Genomic DNA, 18,537 nt, shown 5'->3' with positions numbered 1-18,537 from the left:
GACCCATGGGGCGGCGCACAATTGGCCCAGTGTCGTCCAGGGTAGGGGAGGGAATGGCCGGCAGGGGATGTAGCTCAGTTGGTAGAGCATGGCGTTTGCAACGCCAGGGTTGTGGGTTTGATAAAATAATATATGTGCTAACTGTAAGTCGCTCTGGATAAGAGCGTCTGCTAAATGACGTAAATGTAAATGTAAATGTTTAATAATAATTTTACTTTACTCAAGTATGACAGTTGGGTACTTTTACATTTTAGTCATTTAGCAGACGCTCTTATCCAGAGCGACTTACAGTTATTATTATTTTATTTTTTTCATACTGGCGCCCCGTGGGAATCGAACCCACAACCCTGACGTTGCAAACGCCACTCTCTACCAACTGAGCTACATCCCTGCCGGCCATTCCCTCCCCTACCCTGGACGACACTGTGCCAATTGTGCGCCGTCCCATGGGTCTCCCGGTCACGGCCGGCCACGACAGAGCCTGGATTCGAACCAGGATCTCTAGTGGCACAGCTAGCACTGTGATGCAGTGGCTTAGACCACTGCCCCACCTTTTCCCACCACTGCTCATTGGCAAGATCGCTGGTTCCATGAACCTCTCCGAGGAAACTGTCAGCTCGAAAAGGAGCAAAGAAACAGAAAGCAAACATCAGAGGATATCATATTTCCTTGATAGCCAGCAAATCTGCAGCGAAACGTTCAAGTTCCTATGCGTGTACGTTTTCTTTAGAGTAATACTTCATGATTCCTGTTTATTATTGGGGCTGCAACAGTATTTAAAAAATGTAATGAGGTATTTAAGAAAGAATGAGTAGTATGCTGTATCATGAATAGAAATAAAAGAGCTGAGAATACATTGTTCCTTTCAGCACATATTAAAGGCATGTTTTAAATCATGTATTTTCAGATTTTCAGAATTTCTACAAAAAGCTGACTGCAGTGATACAGTTCTGCAAGGAGCACGGTGGCTCCGAGGAAGAAGAGGTGTCGTGGTCGTCTCGTCTTCGTCTCGCCAGCAAACGGGTGCTGTCCTACGAGGACGCTCGGCGAATCGTCCACCATGTCAACAACTTCGCATGACGTCCGTACGATGCTGCTCCCAGGACAGATCTCTGGATGGTAGAGGGTAGACGTCCGGGTGCTACCGACATTTGAGACCACGCCCTCTTGTGTGGTGCAAGTACAAAAAAAAAATAATAATGTTGACGCGTGATCATGTTTAGTGTTTTCCTAAATCTTGATACTTATATTTTGTATCAAACGTTCGTCAGCTCAAGCCAGTGGACCAGCAGCAAAGACTCTAACCAAAGCCCACACGAATTGGATCCGACAAGCCTGTTAGTGCTTACTCTCTGGTGATGCGTGTGTGGTCAGATTTTCTTTAACGTTTCTCATTTTATTTGCTGTTTTCAGACCAGAGCTTACTCCGACCATTTTTAGCTCTCACCCACTCCACCCCCTTCCCTGTTTTAGCTTTTTTTTTTTATGTTGTTTCTCTGTGACTGTCATAATAATGGGTTTGTGAGAGGGTTGCTTGGGCACATCTATGCACATTCTCTGTGATGTATTTATAAGAGATGTTATTTAACGTGGTCATTTATTCATTATTTTTATCCTCCCAAGCCTCATCTCCCGAATCTAACGTGGAAAAACTACGGGCCACAACCATGATATGTTCGGGGACTACATGGGATGTGCCCGTGTTTGTGTGGACAAAACACACGCACACTGCATGTAGTCCTCACACACTGCATGTAGTCCTCACACACTGCATGTAGTCCTCACACACTGCATGTAGTCCTCACACACTGCATGTAGTCCTCACACACTGCATGTAGTCCTCACACACTGCATGTAGTCCTCACACACTGCATTTAGTCCTCACACACTGCATGTAGTCCTCACACACTGCATGTAGTCCTCACACACTGCATGTAGTCATCACACACTGCATGTAGTCATCACACACTGCATGTAGTCCTCACACACTGCATGTAGTCCTCACACACTGCATGTAGTCCTCACACACTGCATGTAGTCCTCACACACTGCATGTAGTCCTCACACACTGCATGTAGTCCTCACACACTGCATGTAGTCATCACACACTGCATGTAGTCCTCACACACTGCATGTAGTCATCACACACTGCATGTAGTCCTCACACACTGCATGTAGTCCTCACACACTGCATGTAGTCCTCACACACTGCATGTAGTCCTCACACACTGCATGTAGTCCTCACACACTGCATGTAGTCATCACACACTGCATGTAGTCCTCACACATTGCGTGTAGTCCTCACACACTGCATGTAGTCCTCACACACTGTGTGTAGTCCTCACACACTGCATGTAGTCCTCACACACTGCATGTAGTCCTCACACACTGCATGTAGTCCTCACACACTGCATGTAGTCCTCACACACTGCATGTAGTCCTCACACACTGCATGTAGTCCTCACACACTGCATGTAGTCGTCACACACTGCATGTAGTCCTCACACACTGCATGTAGTCCTCACACATTGCCAGTAGTCATCACACACTGCATGTAGTACCCTGTAGCTCAGATGGTAGAGCATGGCGCTTGCAACGCCAGGGTTGTGGGTTTGTTTCCCACGGGGGGGGCAGTATGAAAATGTATGCACTCACTAACTGTAAGTCGCTCTGGATCAGAGCGTCTGCCAAAATGACTAAAATGTAAATGAACATCTGCAGCGTGAGAGAGTTTCTCTGTCATATGTATGTGCGTGTACATGTGTGAAATTAATAAGTGATTGTATGTATACAAATGTGTGCATGTATACAAATGTGTGCATGTATATGTGTGCACGTGTATGCATATACAGTACTGCACGTGTGTGCTCGACAACGATGCAGACAGACACTATGTCTATATAGTTAGAAGAATATGTAATTCATGTGTGTACTGTGAGAGAGAGTGTGAGAGAGAGAGAGAGAGAGAGAGAGAGAGAGAGAGAGAGAGAGAGAGAGGAGAGAGAGAGAGAGAAAGAGAAGATCAATGGATTTCTTGTGTTTTGTATTAAAGTAAATAGTTGTTATTCATTATTTGAACAAATGTCTTAAAAGTAACTGCAAACTGTGACTGCGTTTTCCTCAAAAAACATGGTTTGGTGACACACAGCATGTAATGGCACGTAACTCTCTTGATATTTGGAGTAGAGAGATCATGTTGGTCTCAATCTCGTCTTTCCAGCACTGTATAAAACTCCAAATGTGTTTTGGGGTCAAAGGGACTGATTATGATAGAACAAGTCACATATGTGCTTGTATTTGGGTGAAGGATATCAAGGATCTGGAAAGATTGTGTATGGGGGAATGGTCTAAGATCCCTCCCAATGTGTTTTCCAATCTCATAAATCATTTTAGAAAAAGGCTGTTATCCTCGAGGTATTTGAAAACAAGGGTGGCAATCATTTTTACCCCAATGTTTTTCAGAAAATAAAATATTACTTGTTAAAATCTATTTCTCTGAGCAAATATATTAGTATAAAATAATAGAATTATATTTAAAAAATGGAGCATACTATATACAGTGGGGGAAAAAAGTATTTAGTCAGCCACCAATTGTGCAAGTTCTCCCACTTAAAAAGATGAGAGAGGCCTGTAATTTTCATCATAGGTACACGTCAACTATGACAGACAAATTGAGAAAAAAAAATCCAGAAAATCTCATTGTAGGATTTTTAATGAATTTATTTGCAAATTATGGTGGAAAATAAGTATTTGGTCACCTACAAACAAGCAAGATTTCTGGCTCTCACAGACCTGTAACTTCTTCTTTAAGAGGCTCCTCTGTCCTCCACTCGTTACCTTCTATTAATGGCACCTGTTTGAACTTGTTATCAGTATAAAAGACACCTGTCCACAACCTCAAACAGTCACACTCCAAACTCCACTATGCCCAAGACCAAAGAGCTGTCAAAGGACACCAGAAACAAAATTGTAGACCTGCACCAGGCTGGGAAGACTGAATCTGCAATAGGTAAGCAGCTTGGTTTGAAGAAATCAACTGTGGGAGCAATTATTAGGAAATGGAAGACATACAAGACCACTGATAATCTCCCTCGATCTGGGGCTCCACGCAAGATCTCACCCCGTGGGGTCAAAATGATGACAAGAACGGTGAGCAAAAATCCCAGAACCACACGGGGGGACCTAGTGAATGACCTGCAGAGAGCTGGGACCAAAGTAACAAAGCCTACCATCAGTAACACACTACGCCGCCAGGGACTCAAATCCTGCAGTGCCAGACGTGTCCCCCTGCTTAAGCCAGTACATGTCCAGGCCCGTCTGAAGTTTGCTAGAGTGCAGAAGAGGATTGGGAGAATGTCATATGGTCAGATGAAACCAAAATATAACTTTTTGGTAAAAACTCAACTCGTCGTGTTTGGAGGACAAAGAATGCTGAGTTGCATCCAAAGAACACCATACCTAATGTGAAGCATGGGGGTGGAAACATCATGCTTTGGGGCTGTTTTTCTGCAAAGGGACAAGGACGACTGATCCGTGTAAAAGAAAGAATGAATGGGGCCATGTTTCGTGAGATTTTGAGTGAAAACCTCCTTCCATCAGCAAGGGCATTGAAGATGAAACGTGGCTGGGTCTTTCAGCATGACAATGATCCCAAACACACCGCCCGGGCAACGAAGGAGTGGCTTCGTAAGAAGCATTTCAAGGTCCTGGAGTGGCCTAGCCAGTCTCCAGATCCCAACCCCATAGAAAATCTTTGGAGGGAGTTGAAAGTCCGTGTTGCCCAGCCACAGCCCCAAAACATCACTGCTCTAGAGGAGATCTGCATGGAGGAATGGGCCAAAATACCAGCAACAGTGTGTGAAAACCTTGTGAAGACTTACAGAAAATGTTTGACCTGTGTCATTGCCAACAAAGGGTATATAACAAAGTATTGAGAAACTTTTGTTATTGACCAAATACTTATTTTCCACCATAATTTGCAAATAAATTCATTAAAAATCCTACAATGTGATTTTCTGGGGGAAAAAAATCTCATTTTGTCTGTCATAGTTGACGTGTACCTATGATGAAAATTACAGGCCTCTCTCAATCTTTTTAAGTGGGAGAACTTGCACAATTGGTGGCTGACTACATACTTTTTTTCCCCACTGTATCTCAGTATTTGTATTATTTATTTTAGATATAGTATTTTTTTCCTCATCTTTATTAAGGGTGAGAATCATTATGGACCTGACTCTATAGATTGAACAGTGACAATTTGTTGTTGTTTTGGCTCTGCACTCTAGCACTTTGGATTTTAAATGATGCAATGACTACGGAGGTTAAAGTGCATACTGTCAGCTTTAATTTGAGCGTAATTCTTATCCAAATCGGGTGAACCGTTTAGAAATTTTAAGAGGACCAAAAGTATTGGAACAAATTCACTTATACAGCATGTGTATACAAGTAGAAAAAGTATTTGGTCCCATATTCACAAAGGAATAAAATGTCATACCCCCACAAAAATGCTCCCCTCCCCTTTTAAGGTATCAGCACGCTTCAGTTCTGCTGGCGCCTAGCCAAACTCGGCTAGACAAACCCAACGAGTCTCCACACTCCCTTAACAGACCTTCGCCTGGAAAACCAGAAAAAAGCAGCAATAGTACTGTTTGTCTATTTCGAGACGCCGTAGCCAGTATACACTTCCTCAAAATAGTCCGAATTAATCTAAGATATCTCAAGAAATGTGTCATTAATTTTGACGTTTTTGCCGAGGAGATCTTAGTCACACAATTTTACATCTAACTAAGGTTTTTGGTGCATTATTTCTCAATGAACAAACGTGCATGAAAACAAGTTGTCTTTTGTTGAATGACAACAAATACTTTATTGAAGAATTCCTACTCTTGACCAATCACTGACGAAGTGGAGTAGACTTCGGCTCCGAACTTTGGCTTGCCTCCAGAAAACAATGCCTGAACAGTGCCTGAACAGCCGAAAAAACCCTCACCGAAGTCCAAAACTAACAGAAACGTCACAAAATGTCATCATAATATATGCATGAACTCTTCCGAACTGTTTCGGCTGGGAAGCATGCGGCCGCCTTTATTGTAACGGTGAGAGGTTAGCATGTCTTGGAGGCATGATATTTGTAACTTTTTCACTCATCATTATTCACGATTCCTTCAGGACTATCCGTAATCATGGTAAGATCCACATTAATTTAGAAGTGTTTAGAAACATATTCTATTCTTGTTTATAATAGAAGTGACTCCAAAATGACACAATACATTATTTACCATAAATTTCTATTGGGCACAAAATAATCTGAAACACAACCAAAACAAACAGCAAATGCATCCAACAAGTTTGTAGAGTAACAAGCTTGATGTAATCATATGAATATGGGACCAAATACTAAACGTTTTATTACTTTAATACACATATACAGTGGGGGAAAAAAGTATTTAGTCAGCCACCAATTGTGCAAGTTCTCCCACTTAAAAAGATGAGAGAGGCCTGTAATTTTCATCATAGGTACACGTCAACTATGACAGACAAATTGAGATTTTTTTTCTCCAGAAAATCACATTGTAGGATTTTTAATGAATTTATTTGCAAATTATGGTGGAAAATAAGTATTTGGTCACCTACAAACAAGCAAGATTTCTGGCTCTCACAGACCTGTAACTTCTTCTTTAAGAGGCTCCTCGGTCCTCCACTCGTTACCTGTATTAATGGCACCTGTTTGAACTTGTTATCAGTATAAAAGACACCTGTCCACAACCTCAAACAGTCACACTCCAAACTCCACAATGGCCAAGACCAAAGAGCTGTCAAAGGACACCAGAAACAAAATTGTAGACCTGCACCAGGCTGGGAAGACTGAATCTGCAATAGGTAAGCAGCTTGGTTTGAAGAAATCAACTGTGGGAGCAATTATTAGGAAATGGAAGACATACAAGACCACTGCTAGTCTCCCTCGATCTGGGGCTCCACGCAAGATCTCACCCCGTGGGGTCAAAATGATCACAAGAACGGTGAGCAAAAATCCCAGAACCACACGGGGGGACCTAGTGAATGACCTGCAGAGAGCTGGGACCAAAGTAACAAAGCCTACCATCAGTAACACACTACGCCACCAGGGACTCAAATCCTGCAGTGCAAGACGTGTCCCCCTGCTTAAGCCAGTACATGTCCAGGCCCGTCTGAAGTTTGCTAGAGTGCATTTGGATGATCCAGAAGAGGATTCGGAGAATGTCATATGGTCAGATGAAACCAAAATAGAACTTTTTGGTAAAAACTCAACTCGTCGTGTTTGGAGGACAAAGAATGCTGAGTTGCATCCAAAGAACACCATACCTACTGTGAAGCATGGGGGTGGAAACATCATGCTTTGGGGCTGTTTTTATGCAAAGGGACCAGGACGACTGATCCGTGTAAAGGAAAGAATGAATGGGGCCATGTATCGTGAGATTTTGAGTGAAAACCTCCTTCCATCAGCAAGGGTATTGAAGATGAAACGTGGCTGGGTCTTTCAGCATGACAATGATCCCAAACACACCACCCGGGCAACGAAGGAGTGGCATCGTAAGAAGCATTTCAAGGTCCTAGAGTGGCCTAGCCAGTCTCCAGATCTCAACCCCATAGAAAATCTTTGGAGGGAGTTGAAAGTCTGTGTTGCCCAGCGACAGCCCCAAAACATCACTGCTCTAGAGGAGATCTGCATGGAGGAATGGGCCAAAATACCAGCAACAGTGTGTGAAAACCTTGTGAAGACTTAGAGTAAACGTTTGACCTGAGTCATTGCCAACAAAGGGTATATAACAAAGTATTGAGAAACTTTTGTTATTGACCAAATACTTATTTTCCACCATAATTTGCAAATAAATTCATAAAAAATCCTACAATGTGATTTTCTGGAAAAAATATTCTCATTTTGTCTGTCATAGTTGACGTGTACCTATGATGAAAATTACAGGCCTCTCTCATCTTTTTAAGTGGGAGAACTTGCATAATTGGTGGCTGACTAAATACTTTTTTTCCCCACTGTAAGTGAATTTGTCCCAGTACTTCTGGTCCCCTAAAATGGGGGGACTATGTACAAAAAGTGCTGTAATTTATAAACGGTTCACCCGATATGGAAGAAAATATACTCAAATTATAGCTGACAGTCTGCACTTTAACCTCATAGTGATTGTATAATTTACAATACAAAGGGCTGTCCTAATACTTCTGGAGCTCACTGTACAGTATAGTATTTCCAGTAGCACCTTTCTTCAGACCCTCTATCGTCATCATCAGCCAGGTTAGTAACGACAAGCAGCAAAGACTAGTGTGTCACAATTCCACTCTGCCGGGGCTGGGGGTGCCAGCCTGCTGCCTGGGCTCTGCCGGGGCTGGGGGTGCCTGCCTGCTGCCTGGGCTCTGCCGGGGCTGGGGGTGCCAGCCTGCTGCCTGGGCTCTGCCGGGGCTGGGGGTGCCAGCCTGCTGCCTAGTCTCTGCCGGGGCTGGGGGTGCCTGCCTGCTGCCTAGTCTCTGCCGGGGCTGGGGCTGCCTGCTGCCTGGTCTCTGCCGGGGCTGGGGGTGCCAGCCTGCTGCCTAGTCTCTGCCGGGGCTGGGGCTGCCTGCTGCCTGGTCTCTGCCGGGGCTGGGGGTGCCTGCCTGCTGCCTGGGCTCTGCCGGGGCTGGGGGTGCCTGCTGCCTGGACTCTGCCGGGCTGGGCTGCTGACGTCAGGCCTCACACAGCACAAAGCAGCACACACACACTGCTCCCCTTGACAGATGAGACTGCCGTCCTCTTCTCTTCCCAGAGCTGTACATCATCTTTAGTATACAGCTCCCAAATGAAATCCTACTCCCTTTATAGTGCACTACTTTTAACCAGGACCCATAGGGCCTTGGTTAAATGTAATGCATTACACTGAGTACACCAAACATTAGGAACACCTTCCTAATATTGAGTTGCACCCCCGCTTTTGCCCTCAGGACAGCCTCAATTTGTCAGGGTATGGACTCTACAAAGTGTCGAAAAGCGTTTCCACAGGGATGCTGGCCCATGTTGACTCCAATGCTTCCTACGGTTCTGTCAAGTTGGCTGGATGTCCTTTGGGTGGCGGACCATTTACGATACACACAGGAAACTGTTGAGTGTGAAAAACCAAGCTGCGTTGCAGTTCTTGACACAAACCGGTGCACCTGGCACCTACTACCAAAGACACGTAAATGTTTTGCCCACTCACCCTCCGCATGACACACATGCACAACCCCATTGTCTAAATTGTCTCGGGGGGGGGGGGCTTAAAAATCCTTCTATAACCTGTCTCCTCTCTTTCATCTGCACTGATTGAAGTGGGATCATATCTTTCACCTGGATTCACCTGGTCAGTCTATCTAATGTTTTGTATACTCAGTGTAGATATGGGGAATACATAGGGGTTGCAGATGAAGTCTACAGCTCCAGGGACACGCAGGTAATAGCACCACCGCTAGCATAGCATAGCAGCAGCTGTTTGCTTTGGAGCTGTGGTACACATTGTTCCAAACCATTGGCGTTTTCGCTAGACTCAGCCGGCCTTCAGCTGCACTGTAAAATCCTTTTGGTATTTGTCGGCGGAATTTGTAAAAGGCACAATCGTTTTAGTTTCTCAACCCCTTTCTGTTGCGCTTCGGGCTACATTTCTAACACCTATTTTCCGGATGCACTTAAGTCGTTTGTACACCAAAGAATTTGGGAAACGCTAAATACAATAGTAAGCAGGGGCGGACCAGGACCGGAAATCGGCTCTGGCATTTCTAACACAGTGGCCCATTTTATTCCTTGAGGTCCCCACACTGGCCCATTTTATTCCTTGAGGCCCACATTATTTGCTAATGATCATTTTGCGCAAAAAAAACTAACAATTTAAACAGGCTCACTAGGTTAAAAATGGACCAGTCCGTCTGGCATTTGCCCGAAATGCCAGAAGGCCAGTCTGCCACTGATAGTAAGGGTATTTATTGTAACACTGATAAAACAGATGGTTTCTCTCAGCAATTAAACTGAGTCTCTGATTACACTGTGATTGGATTGTACAATGCAATCACACGGTCAGCTTCCCAACACCTGTATTCCACATCATACCCAAGGGTAGTTTTCCCCACAAATAATTGCTTTTACGGCCAACTAGAAAGACGAGAGCACAAACACAGCTAGTGGTCAAGAAAGACAAATGACCATGGTGACAAAACGTCAGATAATGAAATGTATTTCATATACATGTAGAAACACATTGAGCAGTCATTAACTTACACTGTAATCCTGAACTGAGAAATTAAATCGTTTTTTTTAAATATTATATCTTATTATTTATGCAAATTTCCCGACACAGGCTGCATCCCAAAAAAGCAATATGGGCCCTGGTCAAAAGTAGTACACTATAATGGGGTGACATTTGGGACACAGCCGTGCATTAGCAATGGCTGATCCTCTTATAGCAACAGAGGTTAAAGAGAGTCTAGATTGCCTTCAGCTGGCAAACAGGCCAATTATAGCGACATCAGACTGTAAATGGCTTGGACATGGAGGCACACATCAATATGCCATATCTGTCTGGATTTCTCTATTGAGGCTAATAGCAAATGTAAGTTATTTGCTTGTTTTTACATTTGATAAAGTATAGACTCAGAGCTTCAAAATGGTGTATCATACACTGTAGTTGAGGGAAACATGGGAAAGTCGTGCTGCTTTAAAAGCTGATGAACTTGCTTTTGCATTTAAGAGACAATTATATTAAATTAAATTAAATTCCCTTTGAAAGACTTTGTTGTTTACATCCGATTCAGCATCATCATTCTAAAGCCTTAGTCCCACCCATCTCTAAAGCTTTAGCCCCACCAATCTCTAAAGACTTAGCCCCACCCATCTCTAAAGCCTTAGCCCCACCCATCTCTAAAGCCTTAGCCCCACCCATCTCTAAAGCCTTAGTCCCACCCATCTCTAAAGCTTTAGCGCCACCCATCTCTAAAGCTTTAGCCACACCCATCTCTAAAGCCCCACCCATCTCTAAAGCCCCACCCATCTCTAAAGCCTTAGCCCCACCCATCTCTAAAGCCCCACCCATCTCTAAAGCCTTAGTCCCACCCATCTCTAAAGCCTTAGCCCCACCCATCTCTAAAGCCCCACCCATCTCTAAAGCCTTAGTCCCACCCATCTCTAAAGCCTTAGTCCCACCCATCTCTAAAGCCTTAGTCCCACCCATCTCTAAAGCCTTAGTCCCACCCATCTCTAAAGCCTTAGCCCCACCCATCTCTTAAACCTTAACCCCACCCATCTCTTAAACCTTAGCCCCTCCCACCCACACATGTAAACACAGGTGAGTCAGCATGGTATTGTCCTCCAGAAAGCAGTCTCTCTACTTAAACCCAGCTAAATTCAGGGCAGCCATGTTTTTGAGAGCTGTAGCAACACTTTTGCAGTTATCCAAAGCTATATATTTCCAAATGTCTGCAGTAGCAAAGATGATCTATACACTGACCAGGGAATCCCCCATTCCATTATAGACAGAAGCCTGTGACATGACAGACCAATCAGGACGTATCTCTCGGCATGTCCAACAACACCATTATCTCAGCCAATCATGACTAGCCAGGAAGGATCCGGTCTTTCTCCCTGTATAGCACAGTGCTTTCTCCTTGGCTAAACCAGGCTCATAATTTAACATTTTTATTCATATTTACGGATCCCATACAAGTTTGTAATTAAGGCACATGTTCAAGAAGGCACTTCTGCAAAAAATACGAATATATAATGGCCCTACTGTGAAGTAGGAAGTGGCGTGTAATTCCTTAGATACTGTAACCGGTCACATATAAAATCAACGGTTTTGTCTCATTTGCCAAGACTTGGATTGGCATTTTTGGTACAACCAGTATTAAAGTGTGAAAGCAATATGACTTAATCGACCGGTTACCCAGACAAAGCTTAAACCTAGTCTCGGACTAAGAAGCACTTTCAATGGAGAATAGTCTTATTTTTTTTATTTTTTTTGTCCAGGACTAGACTTCATTTGGGTCCTGGAAACCGGCCCATTATGATAATATTAGGAAACAATATGAAATCACAACCTTACCTTTTCTGCGGACTGTGCTGTCCCAAAGAAAATGGGTATGAAGGCTAGCCAGACTATACAGGTGGTATACATGGTGAACCCAATGGGTTTAGCCTCATTGAAGTTCTCCGGGACACCCCGCGTCTTGATGGCGTACACCGTACACGTGACCATGAGCAGGATGCTATAACCCAGCGAGCATATCATCTGCAGGTCCGTGATGTCACATTTCAACACTCCTCTAGCCTGTTCTGAGTTGATGGTCTTCTGTTCGTCGTAGTCGACGACGGCGTTGGGGGGATCCACACCGAACCAGACGAACACGCCCAGGAGCTGAGCGGAAATTAGGGAAGAGGTGATGGCCAGCTGGGAGGTCGGGCTGATCAGCCTGGGTGCCGTCACCGACTTCTTACCGTCTTTAAAGATCCGGTAGATCCGGTTGGTCTTGGTGAGTAACGCGGCGTAGCTGATGCACATGCCCAGACCCAGGAAGATCCGGCGGAACGAGCAGACGGCGACGTCGGGCTTGGCGATCATGAGGAAGGTGATGACGTAACAGAGGAAGATCCCGGTGAGGAGGACGTAGCTCAGCTCACGGCCCGACGCACGGACGATTGGCGTGTCGTTGTAGCGGACGAAGGTTGCCATGACGAAGATGGTGGCGATGATGCCCAGCATGGCGAGGAAGACGGGGATCACTGCCCAAGGGGAGTGCCACTCCAGCTTCACAATGGGGATGGGCTGACATGCCGTCCTGTTGATAGATTGATTGATTGATTAAGTAAGTTTATTTGACAATTTAGAAAATACACATACAGAGGACAAGAAGACTAGCAGTACCGTACTGCACTGTAAAACAAAATATTTTATATACTATCAAGGATGGCACTAAAATGTTATAGAATTATCTAGGGTTGAAAAATACCTGAAACTTTCCCAATATTCCCAGGTTTTCCAGAAATCCCGGTTGAAGAAAACCTGGGAATTTTGGGAACGTTTGTGGAATTTTGCAACCCCTAGATTTATTTATATAGTGTTGCTGTCTGTCACCTGTTTGGGTCGGGCCTCATGCTGTAGGAGCACAGCTTGCAGGATGTTTCATCATACTGGTACTGGTAACCATCACAGGGTTCACAGTGCCAGCAACACGGCATGCCTTTCACTGTCTTCTTCCTCTCTCCTGTCCTGCAGGGCAGACTGCACACAGAGCTGGGGATCTCTGTCTGTCCATTAGGCCACTGCATATCCTCGATCTGGAACACAGGACGTAGGACGGAGGGTTAGACAGGAGTAGAACAATGACATTTACATTTTTAGTCATTTAGCAGACGCTCTTATCCAGAGCGACTTACAGTTGGTGAGTGCATCATTATTTTTATTTTTTTTCATACTGACAATGACAATTCATTTTTAAGAACTAGTCTTTTTATTTTATTTCATCCAGTCTTATTTGAGTTTCCATAACCACACATTACATCAATTGCGCTATGCAGTGTAAAAAAATAGTAATGTTTTTACTCACACATTTTTTAAAGACAAAAATAAACAACCGAATATACTGTGCTAGGCAGTAACAAGAAGCCCTGGAGTGACTGCTGTAATTTCACAATGCAGTGGACCCTTGACCCCTCCCCCACCCCCTGCAGCGCCGGTTAGATGTCAATGTCATCACTCAGTAACGCCTGTCACTCAGTCTGCAGCATAGCGCAGAGCAAATATGGATATTCTGAACTTCTTCCAAAATAGAGGCACAAAAAGCAAAGCAAGTTGAACACATTGAGCAGTGAATGAGGTGGAGAGAGCAGGACAAGACAGAAAGTAATCCGCCGCAGCAGAGTTAGCCACAGGTTATTTTTTTGCTAAATTATAATAAAAAGAAAACTGAAATATCACACTTACATAAGTATTCAGACATTTTACTCAGTATTTTGTTGAAGCACCTTTGGCAGTGATTACAGCCTCGTGTCTTCTTGGGTATGACGTTATAAGCTTGGCACACCTGGATTTGGGGAGATTCTCCCATTCTTCTCTGCAGATCCTCTCAAGCTCTGTCAGGTTGGATGGGGAGTCTTGCTACACAGCTATTTTCAGGTCTCTCCAGGGATGTTTGATCGGGTTCAAGTCCGGGCTCTGGCTGGGCCACTCAAGGACATTCAGAGACTTGTCCTGAAGCCACTCCTGTGTTGTCTTGGCTGTGTGCTTAGGGTCGTTGTCCTGTTGGAAGGTGAACCTTCGCCCCAGTCTGAGGTCCTGAGCGCTCTGTCGCAGGTTTTCATCAAGGAGCTCTCTGTCCTTTGCTCCGTACATCTTTCCCTCGATCCTGACTAGTCTCCCAGTCCCTGCCGCTGAAAACATCCCCACATCATGATGCTGCCATCACCATGCTTCAATGTAGGGATGGTGCCGGGTTTCCTCCAGACGTGACGCTTGGCATTCAGGCCAAAGAGTTCAAACAAAGAATTAAATCTCTCTGTCAGAGTGACCACCTCCCTGACCAAGGCCCTTCTCCCGCGATTCCTCAGTTTGGCCAGGCGGCCAGCTCTAGGAAAAGTCTTGGTGGTTCCAAACGTCTTCCATTTAAGAATGATGGAGGCCACTGTGTTCTTGTGGACCTTCAATGCTGCATACATTTTTTGGTACCCTTCCCCAGATCTGTGCCCTCGACACAATTCTGTCTCGGAGCTCTACGGACAATTCCTTAGACCTCATGGCTTGGTTTTTGCTGTGACATGCATTGTCAACTGTGGGACCTTATGTGCCTTTTCAAATCATGTCAAATCAATTGAATTTACCACAGGTGGACTCCAATCAAGTTGTAGAAACATCTCAAGGATGATCAATGGAAACAGGATGCACCTGCCTCAGGACTACCTGGCCTGATGACTCCTGGCTGTCCCCAGTCCACCTGGTCGTGCTGCTGCTCCAGTTTCCACTCTTCTGCCTGCGGCTATGGAACCCTGACCTGTTCACCGGACGTGCTACCTTGTCCCGGACCTGCTGTTTTCAACTCTCTCTCTCTACCGCACCTGCTATTTCAACTTCTAAATGCCTGGCTATGAAAAGCCAAGTGACATTTACTCCTGATGTACTGACCTGTTGCAACGTCTACAACCACTGTGATTATTATTTGACCCTGCTGGTTATCAATGAACGTTTGAACATCTTGGAGAAAAATCTGGCCTTAATGGGTTTCTGTATAGCACTTTGTGACATCTGCTGATGTAAAAAGGACTTTATAAATACATTTGATTGATTGATTGACCTGAGCTCAATTTCAAGTCTCATAGCAAAGGGTCTGAATACTTATGTAAATAAGGAATTTCTGTTTTTGTTTTTTTAATACATTTGCTAAAATTTCTAAAAACCTGTTTTCTCTTTGTCATTATAGGGTATTGTGTGTTGATTGCTAAGGATTTTTATTTTATTTAATCCATTTTAGAATAAGGCTAACGTAACAAAATTCGGAGAAGGTCAAGGGGTCTGAATACTTTCCGAAGACACTGTATGTCATGTGTATGTGACAAACAAACTCGAACATGAACTTAGAGAGGGAATGGGGAGGACATCCAGAAAGACAGGGGGAAATATGTCCAGCTTTCTGGTTAGATTGTAATTGAACAAAACATTGAAAATACATAGGTCCTTAATTTATGTGTCCTCAAATGTTAAAAATCTCACATTAGCTGATACAGAAGCAGAAATGAAACGAATCATTGAGGTCTAATAACGTATTCCATTCTACAGGTATTTTTTTCTTTTTTTTTTGGCTCAGTTCTCTTTATATTCATATAGCTTAGGGCCCTCAAACTCAACTCTGGACCTTGAAGCCAGTTCCACTGCTTTTTTTTTATTTATTGTTGCCCTCTAATCAGGGACTGATTTACACCTGGCACACCATGTGAGTGCAATTAATTATTAGATAGAACAGAACACCAGCAGACTCCGGTCCTCGTAGGGAAGAGTTGAATACCCCTGGCCTATGGGCTATGTAGCTTCTTATATATTATGTTTGGATTTGTGTTGCTGTTATTTGGGCACTTACGTTTTTCTTTACAGTTGAGTTGCCCTGGTCATGTCAGTATACAGTACACAGAGACACCAGACAAGACACAGAGACAGCAACAGAAGAATATATGATGGAGAGAGACACCAGACAAGACACAGAGACAGCAACAGAAGAATACATGATGGAGAGAGACACCAGACAAGACACAGAGACAGCAACAGAAGAATACATGATGGAGAGAGACACCAGACAAGACACAGAGACAGCAACAGAAGAATATATGATGGAGAGAGACACCAGAAGAACAGAACAGGCCATAACAGAAGAGGACAGACAAAGGAGACAGTAACAAAGAAGAACCTGAGACAGCAACAGACAACAGACACAGAGAAAGTGACAGAAGAGGACAGATGAGAGAGTGAACAGATGTGGGTTGAGGACACAGTAGAATGTGTTCAGGTGATTGAAGCACTGATGGGTGTACGGTGTGATTTCTATTTAAATATTCTCTCAAACAGAGAGCTGCTCTATTGATTCTAATTTGTTCTATTTATTTGCACCAGTTATAACAGATGAAATAATGAAAGTGAAACAGTTATGCATGGTTTACAAAGAATTTGCAGGTGAGGTGAAAAAGCCTGTGAAATTACTATTAAAACAATTGTTTACCTTTAGTGTGTGTGAGAGAGAGAGGGAGTTTTGGTACTGCAGGATTATTTAATCAGTTTGGCTCATTGGAAAGGTCAGAGCCTATGTTTGCAGTTGTTGAGTGGTATTGAGGTTTTTGGCAGTACACTGTAGATGATGTGTTCCAGGGTAGAGAGTGTTCCAGAGTAGAGAGTGTTCCAGAGTAGAGAGTGTTCCAGGGTAGAGAGTGTTCCAGGGTAGAGATTGTTCCAGGGTAGAGAGTGTTCCAGAGTAGAGAGTGTTCCAGAGTAGACAGTGTTCCATAGTAGAGAGTGTTCCAGAGTAGACAGTGTTCCAGAGTAGAGAGTGTTCCAGAGTAGAGAGTGTTCCAGAGTAGACAGTGTTCCAGAGTAGACAGTGTTCCAGAGTAGAGAGTGTTCCAGAGTAGAGAGTGTTCCAGAGTAGAGAGTGTTCCAGGGTAGAGAGTGTTCAAGAGTAGAGAGTGTTCCAGAGTGAGAGAGTGTTCCAGAGTAGAGAGTGTTCCAGGGTAGAGAGTGTTCCAGAGTAGAGAGTGTTCCAGGGTAGAGAGTGTTCCAGAGTAGAGAGTGTTCCAGAGTAGAGAGTGTTCCAGATTAGACGGTGTTCCAGAGTAGAGAGTGTTCCAGAGTAGAGAGTGTTCCAGAGTAGAGAGTGTTCCAGAGTAGACAGTGTTCCAGAGTAGACAGTGTTCCAGAGTAGAGAGTGTTCCAGAGTAGAGAGTGTTCCAGAGTAGAGAGTGTTCCAGAGTAGAGAGTGTTCCAGAGTAGACAGTGTTCCAGAGTAGACAGTGTTCCAGAGTAGACAGTGTTCCAGAGTAGAGAGTGTTCCAGAGTAGAGAGTGTTCCAGAGTAGACAGTGTTCCAGAGTAGACAGTGTTCCAGAGTAGAGAGTGTTCCAGAGTAGACAGTGTTCCAGAGTAGAGAGTGTTCCAGAGTAGAGAGTGTTCCAGAGTAGAGAGTGTTCCAGAGTAGACAGTGTTCCAGAGTAGAGAGTGTTCCAGAGTAGACAGTGTTCCAGAGTAGAGAGTAATCCAGAGTAGACAGTGTTCCAGAGTAGACGGTGTTCCAGAGTAGAGAGTGTTCCAGAGTAGAGAGTGTTCCAGAGTAGAGAGTGTTCCAGAGTGGAGAGTGTTCCAGATTAGACGGTGTTCCAGAGTAGAGAGTGTTCCAGAGTAGAGAGTGTTCCAGAGTAGAGAGTGTTCCAGGGTAGAGAGTGTTCCATAGTAGATAGTGTTCCAGAGTAGATAGTGTTCCAGAGTAGACAGTGTTCCAGAGTAGAGAGTGTTCCAGAGTAGACGGTGTTCCAGAGTAGAGAGTGTTCCAGAGTAGAGAGTGTTCCAGAGTAGAGAGTGTTCCAGAGTAGACGGTGTTCCAGAGTAGAGAGTGTTCCAGAGTAGAGAGTGTTCCATAGTAGAGAGTGTTCCAGAGTAGAGAGTGTTCCAGAGTAGAGAGTGTTCCATAGTAGAGAGTGTTCCATAGTAGAGAGTGTTCCAGAGTAGAGAGTGTTCCAGAGTAGAGAGTGTTCCATAGTAGAGAGTGTTCCAGAGTAGAGAGTGTTCCAGGGTAGAGAGTGTTCCATAGTAGACAGTGTTCCAGGGTAGAGAGTGTTCCAGAGTAGACGGTGTTCCAGAGTAGAGAGTGTTCCAGAGTAGAGATTGTTCCATAGTAGAGCGTGTTCCATAGTAGAGAGTGTTCCAGAGTAGAGAGTGTTCCATAGTAGAGAGTTTTCCAGAGTAGACAGTGTTCCAGAGTAGACAGTGTTCCAGAGTAGACAGTGTTCCAGAGTAGACAGTGTTCC

General features: G+C 44.3%; 1 pseudogene across 1 annotated transcript in view; it reads right to left on the bottom strand.

The window, feature by feature from the left end:
• The window catches only part of LOC311138293 (metabotropic glutamate receptor 7-like), a 252,959-nt pseudogene that overhangs the window by 47,932 nt on the left and 186,490 nt on the right, over window positions 1-18,537 (bottom strand). The window contains exons 8-9 of the transcript in view: window positions 13,119-13,321; window positions 12,090-12,822 (exon numbers count right to left, since the gene is read on the bottom strand). The product of the transcript in view is annotated as a metabotropic glutamate receptor 7-like (transcript). The remainder of the gene's footprint in view (window positions 1-12,089; window positions 12,823-13,118; window positions 13,322-18,537) is intronic.

Source organism: Coregonus lavaretus (assembly GCF_964263955.1).
Source record: "Coregonus lavaretus genome assembly, chromosome: 12".
Taxonomy (NCBI): domain Eukaryota; kingdom Metazoa; phylum Chordata; class Actinopteri; order Salmoniformes; family Salmonidae; genus Coregonus; species Coregonus lavaretus.
The sequence above is the reverse complement of the archived record's forward strand: the minus strand, read 5'-3'. Positions and strand labels throughout refer to the sequence as shown.